Raw genomic sequence first — 14,026 nt, forward strand, 5'->3', positions numbered from 1 at the left:
ATATTAGACATCATAATCGATGTTTGTCTTAGTTATTACTTCGCACCAATCGACACTAGCCTATTAGATAGTATCACACTAAATCTATGTTGATAATTCTTTTCTTATTAATTACCTCCTTGGTCCGGCAAGTAGTAACAAGGTGAGTTCTAACGTTGGCCACCGTTAAAAAGACTTCTAAACGAAAGTATTATCAATGCATGCAAAATACTAGTCAAGAATTGCTTATTTACTATTCATACTTTGTTAATCGCTCATGGTTCCCACAACCCTAGTTATGAAAGTTACCTACTCATTATCTCAAAAACACAATCAAAATTTATTAAAATAAATATGTTTGTGTTAATCATAAAAAGTTAAGAACAATAGCTAAACTATCTTTTATTAATCACGAATACAAATAAATAATAAAGGAGAAGAAAGAATAAACCACAATTCTCCGGCCTCCACGGCGGCTCTTCCAAAGTTCCTAAGCTAGAAAAAAATTTATATTGTTTCTTGTATCTTGGTTCTTGGCTTCTTTTTTTTCTCAAATAATTATTTCTATGCACTATTTATAGATATAGGAATCCTAAATAAAACAATTAAGGTCAAGACAAATTAGGAAAACAAAACCCAATTAAATTGGGTTGTCCGTCTCTTTTTTTTTCTGCGTTGCTGGAAGTGTACGCCGCTTCAAAATTGTGACAGCTTCAATACTTGTCACGTGTACAGCAAACATAACAATTAAAATTCATCAATTTGCAGCCGCCGTTTCCTTATATATATAAATATATTATTTTATTCAATTTAATTTATTAAGTTGTCTGCTTGATTTCCTTCTTCAACCTTTCATCCTGAATTCGTTTTAGCTTCAAACTTCTCCAATTTTCCACCAATTTAATCCTACAAATAAAATACCAAATTTAGCATAATCCATCAAATTAATGCTCAGAAAGGATAAATATAAATAATAAATGTAAGGAAATAATGATTAAAAATATGTATTTTTAGCCTCACATCAATATACTTTGATAACTGATCTATCTTCTTTCCACCTAGGTTGTCATTAAGGGATGAATGATGGATAAATTAGTATCTATTGTAACAACCCGATCCGTTGGTACTAAAGGGCACCTCGTGCGGAGTATGAAAAGTTTGAAAGTGTGGTGCAATAATTTTTAAATTTTAAGCACATGTTGATTTTGGCCAAATTAATTTTTTTGTTCAGGCTGACGTTAGCCTTCCATAACGGGAGTCTTCCCTCTATGGCGGTGCCTCTATATTGGTTGGAATTTTTTTATAGCGGGATGTAAAATTTCAGCAACCTAATTGTCGTCTATTATTTTCTTCTCATTTTTGAAAGGATAAAATATATAAGGGCAGTTCTAAAACCCTTCAAAGGTAATCGAGAAAAGGGAGCAATGAGGAGGGGGGGGGGGGAATTACCACATAAGAAAGATAAAGTTTAAGGATCTTTTAGTTCTCGCTCATCAAAGGTTGCCTCTTCGAAGTCAAATTCATGGGCAAGGTTCATCAGTTGTTGCTAGGCACCCAGGTAGGCTAGGTTTTTATCAATAAAGTAGTTAGACCTACTTTGACCACCTTATATCTTGTAGATGTTTGGAGTTGGCATGTATAGGCCTTTATGCATGGACTTTAGATGGGTAGAGATTGTTACTATGTGATGTAGGGGAGATGACGTGATAACTAGGGGGTGGTTCTCTAGTTCTTGATTTGTCTTGAGTTCCTTGTTAAGATGGATGTATATTTCTCGTTATGTGTGTATGCATCTCTACGACTTGTAGTATCATTGTGAAATGCATGGAAGAGAATTTATAGGAAACATATGTAGTGACAACTAAGGGTGGGCATTGTCACACCTCGAGGCTACCCCCTAGCTGTAACATGAGACCTAGGATCACGAGTGACACCAAGCTAACCCTGAGTCTGGCATATATCAAACATGCTGAAAATAACTTAGTCAAACATGTACTATGCAGAAGCTAAAGCAGTGAATATCTGAAAATGGGAAAACCCAACTAGTCTGAATATATGTAAAATAATAGGAGTTTAGTGATAACTAAAACAACACTTAACAACTCGAGCTGCATGTACTACTATGTCTGAAAACCCTCAAATTGAGTTTAGTTGCTGGGACATGCCCCCAGCTAACTCTAACAAAACTAAAAACTGAAATAAAGACTAAAATAGAAAGCATGTCTATTGTCCTCGAAGTATGAAAAATCACCACTAATGCTGCTGAAGTCAAATCGAGAATCGATCTAAGCGTGAGCTAGAAGCTGAGTGCCTAAACCTGCATCATGAAATGACGTAGCGCAAAGTATGAGTCAGGACTTGGAATGTACTGAACATGCATGATATAGATATTCTAAGCTGAACAAAATACATATAAGTTGAACATCGCCTAACTGAGCAATGATATAATAATCTGAATAAGGAAATAGATATCTACTGAAGTATAACTGAAAGATAACTGTATGGAATGACCAAGTACTAATCACGAAGATAACATCCTGACTGAATACTAAAGTAAATGCTAAAAACCTAGTCAATGCCCTAAGAGTCTGACTGTGAGAGCTACTATTAACCGACATAAACCATGTGAACTAAACGTGGAGTCCGATGTATACGCCCCATTGAGAGGACCCAATATACCTTGCCAGGGGTATAAAGGCATGGTTGTGGTATGATCACTAAAACTGATACCCAACTGAGGGGACTTATAATCCTACGCAGGCACATAGTTATGGGACTATAAGGGTACGCTGAACTCTAGTCCAACTCACTGCTAAGTCTACTCCCAACTGAATATTCATGAAGCTAAGATGCACTAAATACTGAGTAGCTCAAAATACTCCATGCTAACTGAGAATGTGACATTCAAAATCTGAAGCATGATTTTCTGTGTAACTTACCTAGCAAGTATAATTCATGAACTAAGAGAATTTACAAAAACTAGGGTTCTGAGTCTTATACAGGGAATTCTGCAAAGTTTCCAAGAAAACATATTATTTTGACTAAGGATACTATAGAAACAAAATTCACCATGAATCTCCTAGGTCTTATAAACCCTAGGTCTAAACAAGATATGAAGAATCAAGGAATTGATTGAATTCTAGGGACCTAGTGGATGAAAGGAACACATTAGTGAAATCCCACATACATGGTGATGAAATATACAGAGAAATGAGCTGAACCTTAAAGAATGCTTCTGCTTGTTCTTGAGAGAGTTGGTCGCCTCTTTCTTTTGTTTTCACTCTAAGTTGGGTGATTTTAGCAGAATGAGGGTTTTGGGTATTGTCTGACTAGATTATTAGGCTTAGATTGAGTAAAGCGACGTAGTTTAGTCATAAAACAATGTAGTTTAAGTGCCTAATATATAGGAAAAAGACAAAAAATACCCTGACTTAAAGTTGATGAAGTGCCACTCGTGAGGGGATTGACGGAATGTTGTTTGAACCACTGCCCATCCACTGGGTCGTGGTTGTGGCCCTGCCCAATAGGGCTCTACTGAAACAACCATAACTTTTTACTTTGAGCTTAGATTTTATCAAACTTGATGGCGTTGGAAAGAGGATTCGATTCTCTTTAATTTGATAGACATGATCCACTCAATTCATTTTGTGCTAAAAGATATGACCGTTTGAAGCTGACCTAAAACCCATTTATTTCCAAATAACTGTCAATCCTCACTAGTGGCCAGACCTACGGTCCATAGGTCCAATCACAGACTGTACAGGTCAGCCGTGGGTGGGATCAAAGACCGATAAATATTGGACCGCAATGATGGAACCCATCTACGGACCGTGGACCACGACCGTAGGTCTCATCTCCTTGGACCTGATGTGTTACAATATCTCCCCCTTGGGAACATTCGTCCTCGAATGAAGAATAAACTAGATGAGTATAGAGGGAAGGAACTGCAATGCCTACCACTAAGTACTAGAAACTGATATCTAACTAAACTGAGTTCCATGACCATGCAAAGAGACTGGAATAACTATAACACCTCGGAATCTAGTAGACTAAGCTAGGGGCTAAGTGCTAGGCATGAAGTAGAGAATTGGGCCTTGGCACCCTCCATGAGTGCCCATACGAGTCATGAAGGGCACCACGGCTCGTGGTGGTGCCTAAGACGCCTAGGCGGTAGCTAAAGAAAGTTGCCTACCTCCCATGAGAGCCTAGAAGGCTCGTGATGGTCACCACAGATCGTGGGACCACTAGTGATTGTGAGGCAATAGCTTCACAAGGATGCCCAAAATAGGGACCCTCCCCACGAGCCACTAGACGGCACGTGAAGGCCACCACAGGCCGTGGAAGGGGTGTGGCTATGAGTTATATTCTTAGGGGTTAAGGGGTGGCAAGATATGCTACTGGTCAAGGGCCAAGGGCTTCACAACGGTCCGTAAATCACAACACGGACCGTGAAGTCATTTGTGAAGGGTTTTCATTAGACTTAGAGTGTAGGGTTAACTTCAAATGATCATATCTCTAAGCTCAAAACATACTAGGCTGGCCACTATAGAATTACATGACTCGAAGTCCTCTTTCCAATGCCACCAAGTTTGCCCAATTCCCATCTCAGAGTAAAAAGTTGTGCCCGAAATACTGAAGAACTGTCTGGCTGAAAATTCTTCACGAACCTTTTGATGGGCCGTAGTGATGATGACGATCCGTGAAGGCGTCCTTCATGCCATTTCAGCAGTTTCCAGTCAGGGAACTTCTTGGGGCTTTCCCAATTGTTTTAACTCAAAGATATGTCGTTTTGCCCAAGTTTAGGACCCCTATATAAGTCATTTTAACTCCAAAGCTCACCAAATGAAGTCATTTATTCCAAAACCCAAAATAATTCCCAAAGTTCATCCTCTCCAAAAATTCTCTCTCTAGAAAACTCAAAGAAGAAGAAGAAGAAGAGGGTCAAGTCAAGAATCCATTGTTTCAAGCTTGCTAGGATTTATAATCAAGGTATGATGGCTTATTCATCCATGGATTCTTCCATCCATGGAGTCCTCTAGAATTCCCCCAATTGTGAAGATGAAATCCCCAATTCAAGTTAGGGTACCTTCCAAAATTGTGGGTTAAGTTGAGTATGATTCCAATTGAGTGGATAGTACTTATTTATGATTGATTTAGTATTGAATTATGATATTATGATGATATTACATGTTTTCCATGGCTAACCCTAGTCTAATTGATGAAATGGAAGTTATGTCGGTTTATTCCATGAAAGGTGACATTGAGGATTTATAGAGGATCTTCTAGAATTGATGTTATAAGTAGTAATTGTTCAAGAATAAAAGCTAGTAAACATGAATTGAATTAGATCATAGTATACATGATGGATCATGACTAGTGATGATAAAGATTAAGCCTTTATGATGAGATATGGTTAGAATTGCTTAAGAAATAAGTATGTTATTAGAATGTCTTGTAATATAGGTTCATAAAATGCTTTTAAGAAGTAAAACCATTAAGAGTACAGACTCATAATTATGAATGTTGACTTCTAGGGTTTTGAAGGTAAAGCTAATATGATGAATTATGTATGATGAGGCCCTAAGAGAGAAGTTGACTTGATAATGGTAGACTATCAGACAAAATGGTTGTGGTAGGACTATGAGATTGTGTCTATGCTTTATGAACACTTTGAGAGTAAAGTGAATAGGCTCACGATCTAGTTATTGTGTTGTTGAAAGGCTATTCTCATATAAGCACCTACGTATGGATATGTTATGATGTGAGTAGTTCCCCCACAATATGATGATTCTAAGGTTGGAAGACTAGTCTCACCAAATGAATCTATATGAAGACATGGACGGTGAAAGGTAGTTCTCACGCATGATCTAATGAGCTATAGTATGAGTTATGTTTAATTGAGTGTCAAGACACTCTTCAATAAATATGAACTTAAGTCAAGACTTAATATGAACTCAATGGGAATTATGCTTAGCACCAAGTGGATATTGATATGAGATGGAAGCTCTCCCATTAGTAGAGTTCGGGTTTCCTATGGAGGCTCTCTCGTTAGTAGAGGTCGGGTCTCCTAGTAGTAAACTCTTGGGATCGAAGATCCCCCGTTAGTAGAGGTTGAGTTTCTTGTAGCAATTTCCTTATCCCATAAACTATGTTCCCTTATAGTTACTTAGCTATTGCATCCACCTGAGCTACCAACATGGTTCTACCTTAGGCAAGTAGAACAACCCCTTTTTGATGTGGGGTAGACACTAGATTCCATGTTAAGCTCACATGGTCTATGTCGTTTAAGGCTAATACCCACAATAAGAATATGAATTATGTACTATGGTTACTTAAGAAGCTTTACTTAGTGTGAGTGAGAGTATACGATCTTATTCATGCATTGCACATGTATGCTTTGAGGGTATTCATGGTATGTTCCTTTTTTGTTATGATTATCAATGTAATGATTACGCTTATGATCTATGCTTAGTTGGATTGTAGCTTGAAAGGGCTTTCTAATGCACGGGTTACTAAAGGTAGGTATTCCCTTGTCGTTGATAAGTAAGCTAAGGGTGAGATCAAAAGATAGTAAGTATGAATGAGAACCTAAAGTGACTTGATTAACATGGGTTCAGTTATGGTGTCTTATCCATGTATTGCACAAGCTTGCCTTGAGGTGACTTATATATTGTTTCTCTTATGTCATGTTAATCTAGATGCATTAATTATGCCTATGTCTATGTTGTTATCTCTTATGCTTATAGCCTATGTATTATGAAGATGTCTCTTATGTTCATGACTTATGATATTATTTCTTATGATTATGGTAGATGTCTTATGTTGACTAATGCCTCTTAGATGTTCTTATGATGTTATGCTAGCTATCATATTTAGTACTTTTGTACTAACACATACTGTTGTCTACATTCTCATCAAATGTAGGGTTCTGCGATTTTGAGTTTTATTCTTGAAGATATGTTTCTAGAAGTGGAAGGAGTCGATGACTTGGTGAGTCATCATAGCATAGAGGATAAAGCCATTATTTCCTTGATGTCTTTCTTTTAAGTTTTAGACTATTGTATGGGCTATGTCCCAATAGTTATTCAAAGTTGTATTAGATGGTTTGAGACAAATATTTATAGACTTCCACTTGCTTTTATGAAGGACTTTGATTGTATGAAAAAAAGTTTTAAATTTCCCCTCTTTTCTATTATCTTTTGTTATGATATGCTAAGGGCTTGTATGAGACCCCTTCGGGGTCAAGTACGCTATGTTACATCTAGGGTGTACCCCTGGGTCATGACAAACTTAGTATTCGAGCACAAGGTTTAGAATGATTCTTGGATTGTCTCAAAACCACGTTTAGTAGAGTCTTGTTCATAAGTGTGAAGAGCGCAACATTTATGAATAGGAAGCTATTAGATGATTAGGAAATCTCAATTCTTCATTCTCTAAGTCGCGCCATTGAGTTTAACTCTATAAAGTCTTTCTCCTTATCCGATGGTCTTCGGGATATGACTACTCGTAAGGCTCATACTACAAGGAGCGTGGGAGAAAATGTTGGTTGTGATGCCAATTATGGCTATGTGACTAGATAGGACTTGATATGTTAGATTTATATGTCATCCTTAGGATGGATTGTTAGTATTATTGTTATACTCAAATGTGATTGTAGAACCCATATAGTCAAATTGTTAGTTTCCAAAAGAGCCTATCCGAGAGTGGAAGGGTGAAAACCTATGCCATAAGTCTGGATTATGTTTTGTCTTAAAGTTGACTTTGAGGGTTACATGTACCACCTAGCTAAGGTGGGAGAGATATGTTTAGGTGTGGACCAACTTCAAAGAGTTAGTTATCTTTTAAGATTGATCTTAAGTATGGTCATTTTGAGTAGGGTGTTTAGATAAACCTAGATATGATTGGTTGGTAGATCCCACCAAAGGAGATGATATGGGTTGAAATGGTCTAGAATTGTCTTGATCCGACCTTAGTAGAATTGAAAGAGAGATGAGGGTAGATGTTTGGCCGGCAGAGAGGTTGCTTTAATTGTGGTGAAAGTGGTCACAAAATGAGGGATTGTCCAAAGGAATAGGCTATGAGAAGAGAGGGTAAGCAAGTTCCTCCTAACGGTTCTGATATGTGTTTTATGCTTTATTAGATTCTGTTATTGTTTGTCTTTTGCGACTTGATATGCTAGACCTTGATGTTGCCTTTAGTATGAATGGGCTTCATTGTTGTTTTATAATACTGATAGTAGAACCCTACTTGGCCATTTTTAGTTTTTGGTAAGTTAAAAGGTTTGATGAATAAGGTGTGTAAGTAATGCCTAGATGTGTTGAGTGAATAGACTCTTCTAAAAAAGGTAGAAGTGTTATTCACCATGGTTTAGAATCATCTTGTGTGATGGATGTGAAAACTTAGTAATGACTTGCTCCGATCTTAAAATTGAAAGAAATAATGATTAGAAGAGTCTGTATAGACATACTCCCAAGGGGGAGATGATGTGGGAGATGATGTGCTTAGATAGCAAGGTCGTTGAGTGTTTTTGATGGTTATGATTTGGTTGGCTTGGAATTCTCACCTTCAGAGGTGTAGTGAGTTTGGGAAGTTTAGTCCCAGTTTTATTGGCTCATATGAGATCTTTAGTGGAGTTGGTAAGGTTGCTTATGAACTAGAGTTGCTTATGAGTGGTATCAGTGTATTCCTGTTTTCCATATCTCTTAGATATAGAAGGGTGTTGGGGATCCGACATTCATAAATCCCTTAAGAAGAGTTGGGGAGTTCATGAGAGTTTCTCTAATTTAGAAATAAGGGTAGGGATCTTAGACCAGCAAGTTAAGAAATAGAAGAACAAGGAAGTTGCTTCAATAAAAGTATTAAGGAGTGACCTTTAGTGTGGGTTTTAGATGAGGGTGCTACTTGGGAGGCCGAGGGCCAATGAGATGTCCCGATATCCTCATCCTTTTTCCTTCCATTCATCCTTTAGCATTTTAATGATGAGTTCCTGATGGCTTGTACTTTATGTGAAGTTATGTGTGTTTTAGATATTTCCATGATTTCCTTATGTGATTCATGTTCATGAAAATTTGTTTTTAGAAAGAAAATGAGTTTTTTTGATTGATTTTCCTCATGTTGTAGTGCATTTAGTATGAGTTGCCTATAGACTTCATGAGATGAATATGCGAGCTTGCCTTAGTTCTGAGTTGAGAGATTCCTCCTTAAATGAATGCTTTTTGAGAGTAAATTGCATATGAGCTCCATGAGTGTAGGTTGACCATAATTTAGTTTGGAGAAGGAAGTTCCTCCTATGAGTTATGATATTTCGTGCCTAATGGGTTGTTAGATGTAGTTCCTACTTACTTGTGTTGCATTGAGTATGTTTAGCTTGGAGTTGATGTTTCCTCCTTTCGCTATGTGCATTTAGATGAGTTGCATGCATGATAGGCTGCTAGTCTTGTGTCGTATCCTTTAACAGGTGCCTAGAATGCCATTCGAGGATGAATGTTCCCAAGGGGGAGATAATGTAACACCTCGGAATCTAGTAGACTAAACTAGGTGCTAAGTGCTAGGCATGAACTAGAGAATTGGGTCTTGGCACCCTCCACAAGTTCCCACACGAGTCATGAACGGCACCACGGCTTGTGGTGGTCCCCATGATACCTAGGCAGTAGCTAAAGAAGGCTGCCTACGTCCCACGAGAGCCTAGACAGCTCGTGATGGTCACTATGGATTATGGGACCACTTGTGGTGGTGAGGCAGTAGCTTCACAAGGCTGCCCAAAATAGGGACCCTCCCCACGAGCCACTAGACGGCTCGTGAAGACCACCACGGTCCATGGAAGGGTTCATGGTTATGAGTTATATTTTTAGGGGTTAAGGGGTGGCAAGCTAGGCTATTGGTCAAGGGTCAAGGGAATCACAACAGTCTGTGAATTCCCACAGGGACTGTGAAGTCATCCGTGAAGGGTTTTCATTAGACTTAGAATGTAGGATCAACTTCAAATGATCATATCTCTTAGCTCAAATCGTATTAAGTGGGCCATGACCTATAGAATTAAAGGTCTCGGAGTCCTCTATCCAACTCCACCGAGTTTTCCCAATTCCCATCTTGGAGTAAAAAGTTATGCATGAAATAGTGAAGCCTTGTTAGGCTGGAAATTCTTCACGAATCATTTGACGGGCCGTGATGATGATGACGATCCGTGAAGGCATCCTTCATGCCATTTCGGCAGTTTCCAGTCAGGGAACTTCTTGGGTCTTTTCTCAATTATTTAAAATCAATGATATGTTGTTTTTCCCACGCCTAGGACCCCTATATAAGTCATTTTAACCCCAAAACTCACCAAATTAAGTCATTTATTCCAAAACCCAACATAATTTCCAAAATTCATCCTCTCAAAAAATTCTCTCTCTAGAAAACTCAAAGAAGAAGAAGAAGAAGAAGAGGAGGGTCAAGCTAGGTCAAGTCAAGACTCCATTGTTTAAAGCTTGCTAGGATTTATAATCAAGGTATGATGGCCTATTCATCAATGGATTCTTCCATCCATGGAGTCCCCTAGAATTCCCCCAATTCAAGTTAGGGTTCCTTCAAAAATTGTAGGTTAAGTTAAATGTGATTCCAATTGAGTGGATAGTACTTGTTTATGATCAATTTAGTATTGAATTATCATATTATGATGATATTACATGTTTTCCATGACTAACCCTACTCTAATTGATGAAATTGAAGTTATGTCGGTTTATGCCATGAAAGGTGAAATTGAGGATTTATAGACGATCTTCAAGAATTGATGTTATGAGTAGTAATTGTTCAAGAATAAAAGCAAGTAGACGTGAATTGAATTATATCATAGTATATATGATGGATCATGACTAGTGATGATAGTGATTGAGCCTTTATGATGAGATATGGTTAGAATTGCTTAAGAAAGAAGTATGTGATTAAAATGTCTTGTAATATAGGTTCATAAAATGCTTTTAAAAAGTAAATCCATTAAGAGTAAAGACTCATAATTATGAATGTTAACTTCTAGGGTTTTGAAGGTAAAACTAATATGATGAATTATGTATGATGAGGCCCTAGGAGGGAAGTTGACTTGATAATAGTAGACTATTAGATATAATGGTTGTGGTAGAACTTTACCCACCTAATCTACCTCATGAATGTTTGAATGCATAAAGAGATAGAATCATATGAGTTAGGATGATACCCATGTCTAGTGTTTGAACCCTAAGTGTGATGATTGAAAGTAAGTCTTGAACCTCAAGGAGGTGAATTATGAGATTAATCTTATAGTAATTGAACCATTTGAATCATGTTATCATCCATGTCTAATGTAGTAATTCTAGAAGTGTTTATTGAGTATGATCTATGGTCCTTGAAGGACAAAGTATGAGAATTATGTATGACTATGAGATTATGTCTATGCTTTATGAATACTTTGAGAATAAAGTGAATAGGCTCATGATCTAGTTGTTGTGTTGTTGAAATGCTATTATCATATACACACCTAGGTATGAATATGATATGATGTGAGTAGTTCCCTCACAATATGATAATTCTAAGATTGGAAGACTAGTCTCACCTAATGAATCTATATGAGGACATGGACGGTGAAAGGTAGTTCTCACGCATGATCTAATGAGCTATAGTACGAGTTATGTTTGATTGAGTGTCAAGACACTCTTCCATAAATATGAACTTAAGTCAAGAATTAATATGAACTCAATAGGAATTATTCTTAGCATCGAGTGGATATTTATATGAGATGGAAGTTCTCACATTTGTAGAGGTTGGGTTTCCTATGGAGGATCTCCCGTTACTAGAGGTTAGGTCTCTTAGTAGTAATCTCTTGAGATGGAAGCTCCTCCGTTAGTAGAGGTTGAGTTTCTAGTAGAAATCTCCCTATCCCATAAACTACGTGCCCTCATTGGTTACTTAGCTATTGGATCCACCTAAGCTAAGAGTATGGTTCTACCTTAGGCAAGTAGAAAAACCCCTTTTCACTATGGGGTAGACACCGGATTCCAAGTTAAGCTCGCATGGTCTATGTCGGTTAAGGCTTATTCCCACAATAAGAATATGAATTATGAACTATGGTTACTTAAGAAGCTTTACTTAGTGTGAGTGAGAGTATATGATCTTATTCATGCATTGCATAAGTATGCTTTGAGGATATTCATGGTATGTTCAGTTTATGTTATGATGATCTATGTAATGATTATGCTTCTGATCTATGCTTAGTTGGGTTGTAGCTTGAAAGGCCTTTCCAATTAATGGGTGACTAAAGGTAAGTATTCCCTTGTCATTGATAAGTAAGCTAACGGTGAGATCAAAATATAGTAAGTATGAATGAGAACCTAAAGTGACTTGCTTAGCATGGGTGGAGTTATGGGGTCTTATCCATGTATTGCACAATATTGCCTTGAGGTGACTTATGTAGAGTTTCTCTTATGTTATGTTAAATTAGATGAATTAATAATGCCTATGTATATGTTGTTATCTCTTATGCTTATAACCTATGTCTTATGAAGATGTCTCTTATGTTCATGACTTATGATACTGTCTCTTATGATTATGGTAGATGTCGTATGTTGACTAATGCCTCTTATATATTGTTATGATGTTATGCTAGCTATCATATTTAGTACTTTTGTACTAACGCATACTCTTTCCTACATTCTCATCAAATGTAGGGTTCGGCGATTTTGAGTTCCATTCTTGAAGATAGGTTTCTAGAAGTGCAATGAGTTGAAGACTTGGTGAGTCCTCATTGCATCGAGGATAAAGCCACCATTTCCTTTTATGTCTTTCTTGTATGTTTTAGACTATTGTATGGGCTATGCCCCAATTGTTATTCAAAGTTGTATTAGATTGTTTGAGACAAAGAGTTATAAACTTCCGCTTGCTTTTATGAAAGACTTTGATTGTATGGAAAAAAGTTTTAAATTTCCATTTTTTTCTATTATCTTATGTTATGATATGCTAATGGCTTGTATGAGACCCCTTCGGGGTCAAGTACGCCATGTAATATCTAGGGTATACCCCTGGGTCATGACAATAGTTGAGGGAACTAGATACTAAGGCTGAATTACACAAGAGTAATCTGAGAGACTGGAGAGGAATTATTACCTCAAACTGAAACTATATTGGAAGGAAAGAGGTGAGGATACTTGGCTCTTATGGCTGCTTCTACTTACCAAGTAGCTCCCTCTACAGACTGACTCTTCCACAAAGCCTTTACTGAAGCAACTTCTTTATTTCTCAACCTACGAACCTGGTAGTCAAGAATCTCAACTGACACCTCTTCATAAGTGAGACTATCCTTCAGAACCACACTATATAATGGAATTATCGATGCCGAATCACCCACAGACTTTTTCAACAAGGAAATGTGAAAGACTAGATGAACCGCTGCTAGTTCTGCTGCCAACTCTAACTTATAAGCCACATTACCAAGGACCTACATACCTGGGAATGAGCTTCCCTTTCTTGTTGAATCTTATCACCCCCTTATGGGTGACACTTTTAGGAAAACCCAATCATCAATTTCAAGCTCTAAGTCCCTTCTCCTCACATCTGCATAGGACTTTTGATGACTCTGAGCTGTCTTTAGTCTATCTCCGATGATCTGAATTTTCTCCTTAGCCTCATATACCGAATATGGCCCAATCAAGGTTTCTTCACCTACATCAAACCAACCAATAAAAGACCTGCATCTATGCCCATATAGTGCCTCATAAAGGGCTATCTGAATACTAGAATGAAAGTTATTTATATAGGTGAACTCTATAAGCGATAGGTGATCATCCCAATTACCCTTGAAATAGATCATGCAAGCTCTCAAAATGTATTCTAATGTTTGAATGGTATGATTTGTCTAACTATCTGTGTGTGGATGAAATGATGTACTGAGATTTACCTGAGTTTCCAAGACCTTTTTGAAATGACTTCCAAAAATGGGATGTAAACTGAGGACCTCTATGCGAGATGATAGACAAGGTAACCCATGCAACCTGACTATCTCATTTATGTAGAGTTTGGCGTAGCCCTCCACCGAGTCTAT

This window comes from Solanum stenotomum, chromosome 5 (assembly GCF_019186545.1).
Source record: "Solanum stenotomum isolate F172 chromosome 5, ASM1918654v1, whole genome shotgun sequence".
Lineage (NCBI taxonomy): Eukaryota > Viridiplantae > Streptophyta > Magnoliopsida > Solanales > Solanaceae > Solanum > Solanum stenotomum.